General features: G+C 29.7%; 1 long non-coding RNA gene across 1 annotated transcript; it reads left to right on the forward strand.

The window, feature by feature from the left end:
* Positions 1 to 1,491: 1,491 nt before the first annotated feature.
* On the forward strand, positions 1,492 to 5,758 carry LOC131171865 (uncharacterized). The gene is made up of 2 exons (XR_009142509.1): positions 1,492 to 5,316; positions 5,489 to 5,758. It is a non-coding gene; the product is annotated as an uncharacterized LOC131171865 (long non-coding RNA).
* Positions 5,759 to 16,702: the final 10,944 nt, after the last annotated feature.

Here is a 16,702-nt window from a genome sequence, read left to right on the forward strand (position 1 = left end):
AGCCACAAGGGGTACTGATGAAAAATGACAAACTTAAAGTTAAACGAACTGGAAAAAAAGTTCAAAGTTTGCATATTGTCAGGGGGACTGATATCCAGTGGAAGGGGTTTGATCCGGGCATATTGTCAGAGGGACTGAGAAAAGCCAGGAGAATTTGATTTGAGTATGGAAGAAAAGTGGATCAAAATTTGAGAATCAAGAATCCATTAGAGAATTAATGGGAAAAGCCAGGAGAATTTAATTTGAGTATGGAAGAAAAGTGGATCAAAATTTGAGAATCAAAGCCAGGAGAATTTGATTTAAGTATGGAAGAAAAGTGGATCAAAATTTAAGAATCAAGAATCCATTAGAGAATTAATGGCTTTTCTCCTGGCTTTTCTTTCATTCTCCAGGAATGAAAAGAGTGGAAGGGGTAGAATTTGATTTGAGTATGGAAGAAAAGTGGATCAAAATTTGAGAATCAAGAATCCATTAGAGAATTAATGGGAAAAGCCAGGAGAATTTGATTTGAGTATGGAAGAAAAGTGGATCAAAATTCTTTGAGAATCAAGAATCCATTAGAGAATTAATGGGAAAAGCCAGGAGAATTTGATTTGAGTATGGAAGAAAAGTGGATCAAAATTTGAGAATCAAGAATCCATTAGAGAATTAATGGCTTTTCTCCTGGCTTTTCTTTCATTCTCCAGGAATGAAAAGAGTGGAAGGGGTTTTTGATCCACTTTTCTTCCCCTGGACCCACCTGAACCCTCTATATATTCAGATCATCTCTCTCTGTGTAGCTCAGGAATGCATCTACCACAAACATCTTCTATAGCTAGTTGAGCAGCTTCAGTATCTCCATCGCAACCCAAATGTATGTAATAATCTCTATCCTCTTTCTTTATTTAATTTCTCTCGCAGTATCATTTCCTGTTTCAACAAGTTAGGCATTTTGCCTCTCCCCAATGTTTGTAACTTAACTACTTTTATCTTTTCGGTTTAATTTATCTTTCAATGGCTTATTCATTTTCAGGTTACAATTTCTTCTTGTAAGTATGAAGTTTTTTGTCGACTAAAATAAATATATAAATCAATTTTTTTTATATATTTAATTTTTTGGGCTCAAATCATTTTGCCAACACTAGTATATTTCTTCCTATTTATTTTGATGCATGAGTTTATCGTGTATTAAGACAATGATATAAATGAGTTTTTTTAAGTTATTTATTAAATTAATCCTAATATTTGCATCAAATCACAATTATTTGACTAATTACTTTTTAATTTTATCAATTAAAATGTTAATTATTTTAATTTCAAATTAAAATGTTATTTTTTTAAAAATTACATTAAATTTCTAGATTAAAATTCGAGTTAATCAGATTAATCTATATAAATTATTTTCATATTAGAAACTTAGAAGTATAATAGACAAATATAATTATATCAACACAAAAATTGAGATGAAAATACGGCTGGAGGCTTAATTTCTTCACGCCAAACTTCTCAAGTTCGATTCCCAGTTTCAACGTTTATGTTCTCTTGTTATTTAACTTAACTAATCCTAGCCGTCCATTCCAGTTCTGATAATCTCAGCCCTTGTAAGTCTTAGTATACCTGACCCTAGCCTCATTCTCACGAGAGTGCTCATCTCCTCCAACTTTCTGCCGATTATGAATGTCTTCCCTGCATCCTCATTTCTATATATTTTTTTTCTCCAGCAACCCCTTGTGGTCCCTTTCGATTTCTTACCCATCTCTAAATTTCTTTGATTTAAAGCCTCCCTATTTTATATTATTTTTATTTGTGTAGCTCTTAGTATCTTTCCCATCAACCACCACTCTCCTCTCATCGGCTTGTCCTTTCTCTCCTTATTGGCCATCGCTCTTCTCTGTGATTTTAGGAGTTCTTATGGCCCCAGTATCAGCAACAATTCTCCTTTCGCATAAGCAAGTCACAGGTAGCAGAGAGGTCAACAATTCTCTTCTGTGATTATTGGGAGTTTTTCTCTTACTAGCCCAGAGGGAAGAATCTTTTACATTTAAATCTATGCTACTTAATGGGTTTTATTAATTTCTTAGGTTTGTAATTGATGATATTGTATTTTGGCATTTAACTAAATACATCAGATTTGTTCTTTTTTTTTAGGCCTTTGCTATAAATACATCAAATTTGTTATTTTTTTATGCGTTTGCTGTAAATCTATGCCTTGTGATGCTTGAACCTTGATGTTGAATGTGATAAATGTGTCGTAAACCTTGCTATTGCATGCATCTGTTTTCCTTCGGAAGATACAGACTTTGTTCATCGCTTTTGTTTCATCCCTACATATTTACTCTTTGAACTAACTATTTTTAAATAACCTCCTCCTCCCTCTTCTTTTGTATATGTATAAAACAGGACAGTCAATGAAATATTATCCACCCTTCAGATACTGGCTTCCCTCGGAAAACAGCCATCTTGGGAAATGAAGATGTTTGTGGTCACTCTAATCAACTATGCAATAGCAATGGCAATTGAACAAGGACTCCAAACCCATCTCAACTCAAATTACAAAATATTTGCTTGTAATATTCGTCTCCTATTGGGTTATCTGGCAATTGTGCAACTTGCTTTGATTCATGTTCTCATCTATGGTCTGTTACTTCTGGGTTTATGGTTCTACTTGGTAATACGAGTAGCAGTCAACCCATGTGAAGACCTATGTCTATTAGTAGTCAGAGATTTGCAAAACTTAAAAAGGCTGGCTGAAGATGCAATCCAAAGGCTATTTGGCAGGCAGGAGTGAGTCACCAAATCATTTGTCTAGTTAAGTTTATCATTTTAGTAAATGTGATGTATCTTTACAATTTTAGATATCTCAATAACATGTATAATTTTAGCAATAATTTTAAAGGTTTAAATGTGATAGTTTAGACCATATTAATGTGTCTAAGTTGTATAATTAATATTTGAGTTGTAGAATTTTGTTCATTGAAAATTTGAAATTTATTTATGTATTTCATGATCGAACATGTTAGAGTATTTGTTTATTGCCTTGTTAAATCTCCCACTCCCATTTGTAATTTTTGATGCAAAGAGAGGTTTTGATTTGTGTTATTTGTAGAGGAAGAGATAGGGAGAGGGAGAGAATTTTTTATGAATTTTTTTTAACAGCATTAAGTTCAATTTTGAAATATTTTATTACAGTATCTGAGATGTAGAAATAATACAAATACTCATCTGTCTCATCACAGCAAAATACCCATCTTCTTCCTAGTGTGTGTTTGAGATCAGCATTGGCTATTAATTCCATACTCAAAGCTTGTAAATCAAATTGTGTTGATCTTAGTTCCAAGTTTCAGATGGTTTCTTCTAGGCTTAGGACCTCCACATTTAAATGGTACTTGGAACTCATATCAAGATCTTTACCATTTGCTACTCCAAGCATTTGATGAGTTGAAGAGGCTTTCAAGAAATTTATTTCAAGCACTAAGGAGGATGCCAATTGGAGGTGGGGAAAACAACATAATGCAGGAACCAAATCATCAATCTTCGTCATCTGTTAAATATTGTTTAGTCTTAGTTATTGCTTATTCATTTATGTTATGTAAGTGACCTTGTTCATATTGCTTACTGCTACTCTGAACAAATTGGTAATTAATTTCTTTGTATTTCTTGCCCAGCACTGTCCATGGATTCAACAAAGTTAAGCTTCTTGTGGTAACTTAAAGCTAGCTTGTTATCAGTTCAGGTATCTTGGGTCTTGGATTGTAGCAGGGTAATTAGCAAAACTGCTTGTACAGGGTTTATTTCCTCTTGAATCTTAGGTTTGGATCTATTCAGAATCATAGTTGTGTTGTGCAGTAGTTTTTTTGGGTCTCTGGTTTCTGCATCTTGAGTGGGAGCTTCTGCTGCTGTTTATATTTTGGTTTAGTTTGGTTATTTATTTATTTATTTATTAAATTCAACAGGATAAGTAAAATCATGAGAAATATTTTATTTAGCTAAGTACATTAGATTTGTTCTCTTTTTCTTTAGGCCATTTGCTGTAAATACATCAAATTTGTCATTTTTTTTATGCGTTTGCTGTAACTCTATGCCTTGTGATGCTTGAACTTTGATGTTGAATGTGATAAATGGGCCATGAACCTTGCTGTTGCTTGCTTCTGTATTCCTTAGGAAGAAATAGACTTTGTTCATCGCTTTTGTTTCATCCCAACATATTTACTCTTTGAACTCATTATTTTTAAATAACCTCCTCCTCCCTCTTCTTTTGTGTGTGTGTGTATAAACCAGGATGCGCGATGATTTATTATCTATCCTTAAAATATTGGCTTTTTGAAAACAGCTATCTGGGGAAATGAAGATGTTGGTGGTCTCTCTAATCAACTATGCAATAGCAATGGCAATTGAACATGAACTCCAAACATATCCCAACTCAAATTACAAAACATGTGCTAGAAATATTCGTCTCCTATTGGGTTATATGGCAATTGTGCTACTTGCCTTGGTTCATGTTCTCCTCTATGTTGTGTTACTTATGAGTTTGTGGGTCTACTTGCTTACACAAGTAGGACGCCACCCATATCAAGACTTATATCTATTAGTAGGCAAAGATTTGCAACACTTAAAGGAGTTAGCTGAAGATGCAATCCAAAGGCTATTTGGCAGGCAGGAGTGAGCCACCGAATCAATTGTCTAGTTAAGTGTATTATTCTAGTAAACCTCATTTGTCTTTATAATTTTAGATCTCTCTATAAAATGTTTGATTTTAGCAATCATTTTAATGATTTAAATGTGATAGTTTAGTCCATATTAATGTATCTGAGTTGTAGAAATAATACATAGTTATAGAATTTTGAAAGGGTCTTCTTTTGAAATTTATATTTGTTTATGTTAGAATATTTGTTTATTGCATTGTTAAATCTCCCTCTCTCATTTGTAATTTATGTGTTGTTTGTAGAGGAAGAGATGGGGAGAGGGAGAGAATTTGTTATTAAAATTTTCTTTTAACAGGATTAAGTCCAATTTAAAAAATTTTATTACAGTGTTTGAGTTTGTAGAAATAATACAAATACTCATCTCTCTCATCACAGCAAAATACCCATCTCATTCCCAGGATGCTTTTGAGATTAGCATTGGCTATTGAATCTATACTCAAAGCTTGTAAATCAAATTGTGTTGATCTTAGTTGCAAGCTTTAGATGGCTTCTTTTAGGTTCAGGACCTTCATATTTAAATGGGAAGCTTGGAACTCATATCAAGATCTTTACCGTTTGCTACTGCAAGCATTTGATGAGTTGATGAGGCTTTCAAGAAATGCTTTTCAAGCACTAAGGAGGAGGCCAATTGGAGGTGGGGAAAACAACATAATGCAGGAACCAAATCATCAATCTTCTTCATCTGTCAAATATTGTTTAGTCTTAATTATTGCTTTTTCATTTATGTTACGCAAATGACCTTGTTCATATTGCTTACTGCTACTCTGAACAAATTGGTGATTAATTTTTTTGTATTTATTGCCCAGCACTGTCCATGGATTCAACAAATTTAAGCTTCTTCTTGTAACTTAAAGCTAGCTTGTTATCAGTTCAGATATCTTGGGCCTTGGATTGTAGCAGGGTAATTAGCAAAGCTGCTTGTACAGAGTTTATTTCCTCTGGAATCTTAGGTTTGGATCTATTCAGAATCATAGTTGTATTGTGCAGTAGTTTTTTTGGGTCTCTGGTTCTGCAGCTTGAGTGGGAGCTTCTGCTGCTGTTTATATATATTGGTTTAGTTTGGTTATGTATTCATATATTTGTTTGAAATTCAATGGGGCGACCGATAATTGATGGATCATATGACATGGGCAGCTTTCTCTTTTTAACAACTCTCAAATAGATTTTGTTTCAGTTTTGCATCAATAGAAAATTACAAAATACAAAGACTGATATTGAATCTGCTGGCAGCAACAACCCACAAGCAATGTGATTGTTAGAATAACCTCTTAAAATTTCATCATAACCTTTTAGTTTTTCTAATCTCAATAATTTGTAGTATGAATGAATTTACAAGTTCTGAATATTAATGAAGATTTGATATTTAATAGAGTTGAATAACGAAAAATTGATTCATATGACTAATTTTAATTAATTTAAAATTAAAACTTAGTTATTATTTGCTTGTATTCGTAATTTAAGGTTGGTTTTGAATTTGTCACGCAGTATTAAAGTCCAATTTATTTTCTTGGAGTCATAGAACTCTTCATAATCTCTTAAGCCTTGGAACTCTTCATAGGGCTTGCATTTCAAACAGTGATCAAAGTTACTTGAGCCGTTGGCTATGGACTGGGTCTAGCCTACAAAAAAAAGTTTGGCCATCCAAAGTTGCCTTGAAAATTTGGGAACCAGGGTTACGGTTTCAGCCTTTTATCAAATCCTTGTTGGGCTCTAGCTTATAACAAATTGGATGGTTGAAAAACATTTGAAAAATTATTATTTAATTTTTTTTATTTTAGTAAAATTAATGATTACTTTTTTGTATTTGAGGTATAACATAATTAATACTTTTGTCTCTTTATTTTAGAAAGCCAATGGTTTTATCGTGTATTTTCAATCCATCAAAATAAAGGTCATTGTGTAAGAATTACCGGCATGAAATGACCATAGTATTCTCGATTAATTTTCATGCATCGCACAATATTCTATCAGACATTTCATCAAAAATGAAACATGCATTGCACATAAATAAGTATGAAGAAGAATCCAATTAAAAATCTCAATACAAGATCAACAACAAACAAATTGGTCCCCCTCCATTTATAATTCCTCGCTACCTCCACTTCCTCCTCCCCTCTCCATCTCTTCCTAGTCTGCTCTTGTTTGCCTCCACCTGTTGCTTTGTTTCCCAACCACCTTTAACCTGCAAGCTACTCCTTAAGAACCAGTCTCATCACTTGTATTTATGGAATTGATTTATTAATTTTTAAATTTTTTATTCGATTTTGATTTGATTTAAAATAAAATTAATTGAATGCATACCCTAATTATATATGTTTAATCTACAGATACAAAAAAATGAATGCAAAAGTGCATTTTGCCCCTTGAATTTGAAATTCATAAATTTAAAATTTTTTTTATTTGGTTAATAAAAAGAATTTTTATTAAAATGCGTATAAATTATGACATAATGTAGAACTAATACTGAGATAAATTTGAAATAATGACTAAAATAATTATTTTAAATCTTTATTTTTAAACTTGCCATGAACATATAAAATTTAGATTAAATTTAAATATATTTTCATTTATAATATTTAAAAAATATATTTAATATGAATTTAAATATATAGGTCAAATCTCTCTATTCAAATATAACATTAAATTATTTTTAAATTTATGAAATCTTTAAGTTTTAATAAAAACTATATATATAAAAAAATAAAAATAAAATGAAATAAAAGAAAATAAAAAATTCACTAGTCTCCATTGACTGCGTTTTTCCTTGGCAATATGGTCTTCCGTAGGCAATGTGGCTTTGGACACGAAATCTCCTGGAAGTTGAATGCACGGTTCCTCCAATATGAGTTGACATTCAAATTACGTGAAAATTATAAAATTACTCTCTATTTTATCAATTTATATCATAAAAATATATATAATAATAAAATATTAAAAATTCACGTCATTTTCACTATTAAAAAAGAAAAAAAATAAATTTATTAGTATAGTTTTTTTTTCTCTATAAATTTATTATAATAATTATTTCATTCTTTTAAAATCAAATAAAGCTCATTTTATTTTATAATAATTGACGTTACTTTTTTACAAATTTTTTATAATTATTATTTTTATTTATTTGAAAAGATAACTAAAATTTTGCTTTCATTACAAATAATGTACATTGGTGTTAATCGTTAAATTTTACATATATTATATAGAAATACAGATATTACTCGCCTAAAATTAAATTAAACAGTCAATACTTGGATAAAAAATTTAATATAATAGTCAAAGTACCAATGCTTGGTCAAAAAATCAAAAGTAGGAAAGAAGAGCCTACGCTTGAATCAGACAAGACAGGTAGAGATTGCTCAATCAACTTGACCGAATAGAAAAGTATTCAGTAGCCAAAAGCGAGCAAAAAAATGCTTGGACATCAAAGACCGAGCAAAATAATGATTGGACAACCTAGATCAAGCAAAAGAAAAGTTTAACTCAATATCCTGAGATTCATAAAGATACTTACAACAGTCCCTTAATTCTTTGATTTATAAATATGAGAAACAAACATTAATTAAATACGTTTACTCTATCAAAATCACTATAGAACACTCTACTTTTTTCTTTTATTCTTAATCAACAATTTTTAACTTTAGCAACAGAGTGGTTTGTCCAAAGGTCACCAATCTCACTAGTTTCTTATTTTACAAGCTTATGTAGCACTTGAAGGTGCTTATAGCAGCAGCATTATACAAGGGAATAGGAAGAGTAAAAGAAAAAAAATTAAAATGTAAATTTAAAATTATATACCATCCAATCTCCTTCTTGCCCTTTTTTTGTTTTTTTTTTTTATCTCGTCTTTACAAAAAAATATTTTACATTTTTCTTAAAAAAAGTAGTTTTCCTTAAAGTCTATTTTTTTTCTATTCTTCAACATTGATAGAATACTATCATCTTTTTTCTAAGTATTATAATTATTGCATCAAAAATTTTTTATCACTTTATCATGATGTAAATAATGTGAAATATTTGAATTTTTATAATCTTTGTGATATATTCAATAAATTTTTATAATATTAATTAATATTAATAGTAATATTAATTGTTATAAATTTTAGTACATTTTATTTAATTAATTAAATTTAATATTTCATTTTTGATATATTTGCTTAAAAAATTAATATATAAAAAAAATTAATATAGTATTTATCATTTAAAATATATATATATTAGATAATTTTATATTTATAATTTTATAGTTAAGCAAATTTGATTCAATTTAAAGAGATTTACATATACCATATTGTCTAAATGCTAAAAATGAAAAGGATTAATATAATTCATTCTATTTTCAAAAAAAAAAAATTTCGGGTACTCTCTGGCTTAGGATTTTGTGACATATCCACCGCTATTCACAACTTCTATATTGTAAGTTCATCAGCTTCCTTGGCAACCCAAATGTGCATACTAATCTCTTTCTTCTATTTAATTTCCCATGTAATTTAACTTTCTGTTTCAACAAGTTAGGTCCTTCCCAATATTTCACTTTCTTTTTTTTTTTTTTCGTTTAATTTCTGTTTTAAATTTTATCAATTATATACATAATCTTTTCAATTATTATCAATTATAACTAAAATAACAAAAAAATATATGCAAAAATTCTCATATTAATATTATAACACATAAAAATTTTAATTTAATATAATCCGTCTACATATAATAATTCATTTTAATTCATATAAAATTTAAAAAGACTTATAAAATTAAGATTTCAATTGAGCACCTATTTTATAATTTATATAATCTTAATATGAATTTTAATAATAAATAAATATGACTTATTTAAAAAAAATTAATATTTTTAATCTAAATGACACCTAAATTAATATTTATGGGGTTTAGTGGTTAAATGTTGTAGGCCACGTTTCTTCGAGTTGGATTCTCAAATTCAACATCATTTTTCTCCTTTTTATTAACTTAACTAATCCTAGCCGTCCCTTCCACTTCACTTCAGATAATCTCAGCCATTTAAGTCTTACTTTATATATATTTATTTAAGCCTAACCCTACCCTCATCATGCTCATCTCCTCCTCCTCCTCCTTTCTGCCGATTGTGGAGGTCTTCTCTGCTTCCTCTTTTCCATTTTTTTTTCTCCAGCAGGCCCTTGTTGTCCCTTTCCATTTCTTCCCCATTTCTAGTTTTCTTTGATTTAAAGCCTCTTCAATTTTTTTTGCTTATTTATGTAGCTTTCAGTATCCTTTCCATCGACCATCACTCTCCACTCGTCTGCTTGTCCTTTCTCTCCTAATTGGCCAGCGCTCTCCTCTGTGATTTTGGGAGTTCTTATGGTCTCAGTATCAGCAACAATTCTCCTTTTGCATAAGCAAGTCACAGGTAGCAGAGAGGTTAGCAATTCTCCTCTCTGATTTTTGGGAGTTATTTTCTCTTACTAGCCCTGATGGAGGAATCTTTTACTTTTAAATCTATGCCACTTAATGGGTTTTATTAATTTCTTAGGTTTGTAATTGATGATATTGTATTTTGGCATTTACCTAAGTACATTAGATTTGTTCTCTTTTATTTTTTTAGGCCTTTTGCTGTAAATACATCGATTTTTGTTATTTTTTTTATGCGTTTGCTGTAAATCTATGCCTTGTGATGCTTGAACCTTTTGGATGTGATAAATGTGCCGTGAGCCTTGCTGTTGCTTGCTTCTGCATTATTCCTTAGGAAGATGAGACTTTCTTTATCGCTTTTGTTTCATCCTACATATTTACTCTTTGAACTAACTATTTTTAAATAACCTCCTCCTCCCTTTTCATTTATATATATATATATATATATATATATATATATATATATATATATATATATATATATATATATAACCATGTAGACCCATAAACTCATATGAGAACATAAATAAAAACAAGTAGCACAATTGCCATAAATAAAAACAAGTAGCACAATTGCCATATAACCCAATAGGAGACGAATATTTCTAGCACATGTTTTGTAATTTGAGTTGGTATGCGTTTTGAGTTCATGTTTAATTGTCATTGCTATTGCATAATTGATTAGAGCAACCACCAACATCTTCATTTCCCAGCTGTTTTCCGAGGGAAGCCAATATTTGAAGAAGGGTAGATAATATTTCATCGCGCGTCCTGTTATATATATATATAACCATGTAGACCCATAAACTCAGAAGTAACACACCATAGATGAGAACATGAATCAAAACAAGTAGCACGATTGCCATATAACCCAATAGGAGACGAATATTTCTAGCACATGTTTTGTAATTTGAGTTGGGATGGGTTTTGAGTTCATGTTCAATTGTTATTGCTATTGCATAGTTGATTAGAGCAACCACCGACATCTTCATTTCCCAGTTGTTTTCCGAGGGAAGCCAATATTTGAAGTGTAGATAATATTTCAAGTGTAGATAATATTTCATTGCGCGTCCTGTTATATATATATATATATATATATATATATATATATATATAACAGGACGCGCAATGAAATATTATCTACCCTTCAAATATTGGCTATGTCGGTGGTTGCTCTAATCAACTATGCAATAGTAATGACAATTGAACATGAACTCAAAACCCATCCCAACTCAAATTACAAAACATGTGCTAGAAATATTCGTCTCATATTGGGTTATATGGCAATTGTGCTACTTGTTTTGATTCATGTTCTCATCTATGGTGTGTTACTTCTGAGTTTATGGGTCTACATGGTTATACGAGTAGCAAGCAATCCATATCAAGACTTGTATCTATTAGTAGGTGAAGATTTGCAGCACTCAAAGGAGCTAGCTGAAGGCTATTTGGCAGGCTGGAGTGAGCTACGGAATCAATCGTCTAGTTAGGTATATCATTCTAGTAAATTTGAGTTGTCTTTACAATTTTTGATCTCTATATAAAATGTATGATTTTAGCAGTAATTTTAATGGTTTAATTGTGATTGTTTAGTCTATATTAACGTAACTGAGTTGTAGAAATAATACTTAGTTGTTGGATTTTGAAAGGGTTTTCATTGAAATTTTGAAATTTATTTATGTGTTTCATGATTGTAAATGTTAGAATATTTGTTTATTACATTGTTAAATCTCCTTCTCTCATTTGTAATTTTCGATGCAAAGAGAGATTTTGATTTATGTGTTGTTTGTAGAGGAAAAGATAGGGAGAGGGAGAGAATTTTTTTATTAATAATTTTTTTATCAGCATTAAGTCCAATTTTGAAATATTTTATTACAGTATCGAGTTGTAGAAATAATTCCGATACTCATCTCCTTCAGCACAACAAAATACCCATCTCATTCCCAGCATATGTTTGAGAATAGCATTTGCTATTGAATCCATACTCAAAGCTTGTAAATCAAATTGTGTTGATCTTAGTCCCAAGCTTCAGATGGTTTCTTGACCTGCATATTTAAATGGGTAGCTTGGAACTCATATCAAGATCTTTACCATTTGCTACTCCAAGCATTTAATGAGTTGAAGAGGCTCTCAAGAAATGCATTTGAAGCACTGAGGAGGGAGGCCAATTTGAGGTGGGGAAACAGGAACTGAATCATCAATCTTCTTCATCTGTTAAATATTGTTTAGTCTTAATTATTGCTTATTCATTAATATTATGTAAATGACCTTGTTCATATTCCTTGCTGCTACTTTATTGCTTATTGCTACTCTGACCAAATTGGTGTTTAATTGCTTTGTATTTCTTGCCCATCACTGTCCATGGATTCAACAAAGTTAAGCTTCTTGTTGTAACTTAGCTTGCTTGCTATCAGTTCAGATATCTTGGGTCTTCGATTGTACCAGGGTAATTAGCAAAGCTGCTGGTTCATAGTTATTTTCTCTTGAATCTTAGGTTTGGATCTATTCAGAATCATAGTTGTGTTGTGCAGTAGTTTTTTTGGGTCTTTGGTTATGCAGCTTGAGTGGGAGCTTCTGCTACTATTTATATTTTGGTTTGGTTTGGTTATTTTTTATTATTATTTTTTTTAATTCAATGGAGTTGGCAGTAATTGATGGATTATATAACATGGGCAGCTTTCTCTTTTTAATAATTCTCAAATAGATTTTGTTTCAGTTTTGCATCAATAGAAAATTACAAAATACAAAGACTGATATTGAATCTGCTGGCAGCAACAACTAGCGAGCAATGTGATTGTTAGAATAACCTCTTAAAATTTCATCATAACTTTTTAGATTTTCTAATCTCAATAATTTGTGGTATGAAAGAATTTACAAGTTTTAATTATTAGTAAAGATTTGATATTTAACAGAGTTGAATAATGAAAAACTGTTCAGATGATTAATTTAAAATTAAGACTTAGTTATTATTTATTTATAATTATGGTTTGAGGTTGCTCTTGACTTCTCATATGGTATTAGAGCCTAATCTTTTCAGCCTTATAACTCTTTGTAGAGCTTGTATTTTCAAATGATGATTATTACTTGAGCTGCGGGCCATATACCGGGTCTAGCCTACAAAAAAAATAACTGGGAATTAGAGTTACAATTATGGCCTTTATCAAATCCTTGATGGGCTTTGACAATTAAAAAATATTTGAAAAATTATTATTTAGTCTTTTTATTTTAATAAAATTATTTTTTTTTTACATTGAAAAATATATTAGTTAGTCATTATATTTTTATTATGTTTATTTTTTAATCTCATCATCCAGTTTATATGTTTATTTTTTAATCTTATCATCCAATTTAAATTAAATTTTCTGTTAGTGAATGTATTCAAAATAAAGAGAAATTATCATTATATGGATTGAATAATTTAAGACTTGTAAGATAAATAAACTATGTAGTTATATTTTTCAAATTACAGTTGTTGAATGAAATTTAAAATAATGTTTAAAATGACAAAAAGGATTAAAGAGTAAACAAAATAAAAATATAAGAGCTAATCTTAAAATCTATTATATTAAATCTTTTTGGTAGAAAGAAGTTCATTGAAAATTCTATTATCTATGTGCAGTGTGGCTTCTTTTACCAACCCTAAAGACTTTTTGAGGTTAATTGCATCAATAGTCTCTTAATTTAAATATTAGTTTTATTTTCAATTAGTTAAAATATAATTACTCAACTTTAATTTCATTTAAAAAAAATCTCCCCTGACTAATAGCCAGTTTTCAAGTTAAAAAAAAAAAATTAAATTACTATTTACCCTGTTTCTCTTCTTTCTCTCTCTCTCAATCTTATTTTCTTAATCAAATTAATTGAGATTTATTTATCAATGAAAATATTTTCTAAAACACTATTTTCTAAAAATTTATTTCAATTAAATAAGTTAATTCAAGTGTAAATTAGATTACTTGCCCTTTTTAATTTAAAAAATAATTTTTTAAAGTATAATTTGAATTAAATAATTAAATTCAAATCTCAATATAAATAAGATTATAATTACGATTTTAATTTATTTTAAACAAAATAAATTAATTTTTAAATATCAATGACAGTTATGTTATTAAATCATAATAGAAAATTCATAAATAATTAGGGTTTGCCATTATAGTTTAAAAATTAAATTATTTTATTTTAAATTAAATTAAAATTGTAGTGTTTTTTCCCTATCTTTTCCCTCAATTGGCAAGGACTTAAAACTCATAAAAATAATTTTTATGTGTTAAAATAAATATTATAAATTTATTAGTACTAAGTCAAAATAAAACTCTAAAGAGACAACAAACAGCCTAATTTATGTCGAAAATTCGGCAGAGTTTCTCCTATACCTGGGACTGCCCAACCTGCAAAAATGGTTCAAATAACACTTCATAACTCAACCCATATCTCATTATCATTATATGGCTCCTCCTGAGCCCTCCAAGCCAGGTAATACTCATACTCTTAAAAATTACGTTTTAGTCCCTACAATTGACATTTTGTAAAAATCCACTCAAACAAGCTCTAAAAATTCTAAAATTTTTACCCCGCGGTCCTTAATAAAGTTATAAAACTATCGCAAAAAGGAATTGAAATTTTCTAATCACCCATGAATATTTTATTTAAGAATATTACTCAATTTTATAAGTTTTCAACAACTAACATATTCTTAATTCAACCCAATTCAATATTCACATATTTAAATATCTATTCTCAAGCTTCAACTAATCATAAAAAATTTAAGTATCATAATCTCAAATAATCTTATATGCCCATATGCTAAAAATCTAGCTAAAATCCATCTATATTTTTTAAAAAATATTCTACAATCACTCAAAAATTCAACAAACACCATAGAATATCTCCAAATAATTTTACTTTCATCATATATTTTTCTCAGAATTTTTCTCTAATTTTTCCTGTTTAAGAAACACTGCATTTATGCTCCACAGACTGAGAAATAATGAAAATAATCTTACCCAAAACTTATCTGTGTCTCAAAAATTCTAAAAATTTATGAGGAAACCTCTGAAAGTTGAATCATCCCCAAAGCTCGCTGGAGCCACCGCGGGAACCACTATGCACGATGGTCAGCCGCTAGCGACATATGCCGGAACTGGTTACACCAAAATATTCCTCTTCTCCGCCTGAGTCCATAGGTAGTCTTGGATCGTCGATCCAACGGTCGGATTGTCGAAAATCTCATCGGAAAGTTAAAAAAAGCTGATTTTCTCTCTCCTCGCCGACGCCCAAAAAGGCCCCAAATCCTGCGATGCTGGTTTCATCTGAAAGAGCTTTCTCTTAGGAGTCCATAGCCGCTGAAATTACTCCAATCGGACGGCGAGATCGCCGGATACGAGCATTCAAAGTTTGAGACCCATCTCTCTCTCTCTCTCTCTCTCTCTCTCTCTCTCCACTGTTGGCCGGATTCTGGGCTACTGTCGCCACTGGTGACGCCACCGGTGAGTGTGGAGCCATTTGGGAGGTCACCGTCCAGTCACCGGAGAAGGGAAGAAGAAGAAGAGAGGGGAGGAGAGGAGAGGAGAGGAGAGAGAAATTCGGGGGGGGGGGGGGGCGGGCGCGGTCTCCTCCCGACTTTTGTTTTGAAATTTTTTTTCTTTTTTTTTTATAGTGGAACTGAGTCCCACTGCCACACGAAAAAGCCACCTTTTTTTTTGAGTTGTTACAATTTAAATAATTATTTAGTGGAAAATTATTTATGAAATTTAAACATTTGTCTAATTATTTATGAAATTTAAACATTTGTCTTTTAAAAACATTTCTTATATTTAAAATTTAAGAATTTTAATACTAACAATTATATTTTATTTTATTTTATTTATCCTGTTACTAGTATATGATAACTAATTTAAAGAAAACATAAAATAATCTATCAATGAACTTATCTCAAAATTTAAAATTAAATGATACATTATCAAATATAAAATTATATAAATTATTATTAAAAAAATTTATATATTAGCATTTAAATAAAAGTACAATCAACTAAAACTTTTATTGTTCATAAAATTTTAAAATATGATTATGAAAATATAAAATATAGAAAAATATATATTAAATTATATTATTAAAGTAAAATAATAAATATTTTGTGCAAAGCGTGGGTAAAACGAATAGTTTAAATGGATTCCACAAAATTTATATAACATTTTATGAATTAAAATGCCCTTTTCAAAAAATTTTTTCCCACTCCATCTTTTGTTTAACCATATATCAATTTTACTAAAAATTAATTAAGGTACCCATTTATGTCACACCAAGATATGCATGTCATGTTATCGTAGATAGCACATTATGATTAATATAGGATAAATTTGTGTTGAATTAAGGAAAACAAATTTAAAAGAAAATGAAAATCATAAATTAGTTTTCTGTCTATTTACTATTAATTTGCACAGACATCTATATAGGATATTTTATGTTTTTTTAAACCTTTTAATATTTAAATTTATTATGCAATCAGTAATTTACATTATTTATGTTGTTATAGAAATCTCTTATAACAACACATAAATTTATTTTATATTTATTATAATATTATTAGTTAATTTATATGTTTGTTCATTGTTATAAATTTATTGGGTATATATTTTTTAAAA

Source organism: Hevea brasiliensis, chromosome 13 (assembly GCF_030052815.1).
Source record: "Hevea brasiliensis isolate MT/VB/25A 57/8 chromosome 13, ASM3005281v1, whole genome shotgun sequence".
Classification (NCBI taxonomy): Eukaryota; Viridiplantae; Streptophyta; class Magnoliopsida; order Malpighiales; family Euphorbiaceae; genus Hevea; species Hevea brasiliensis.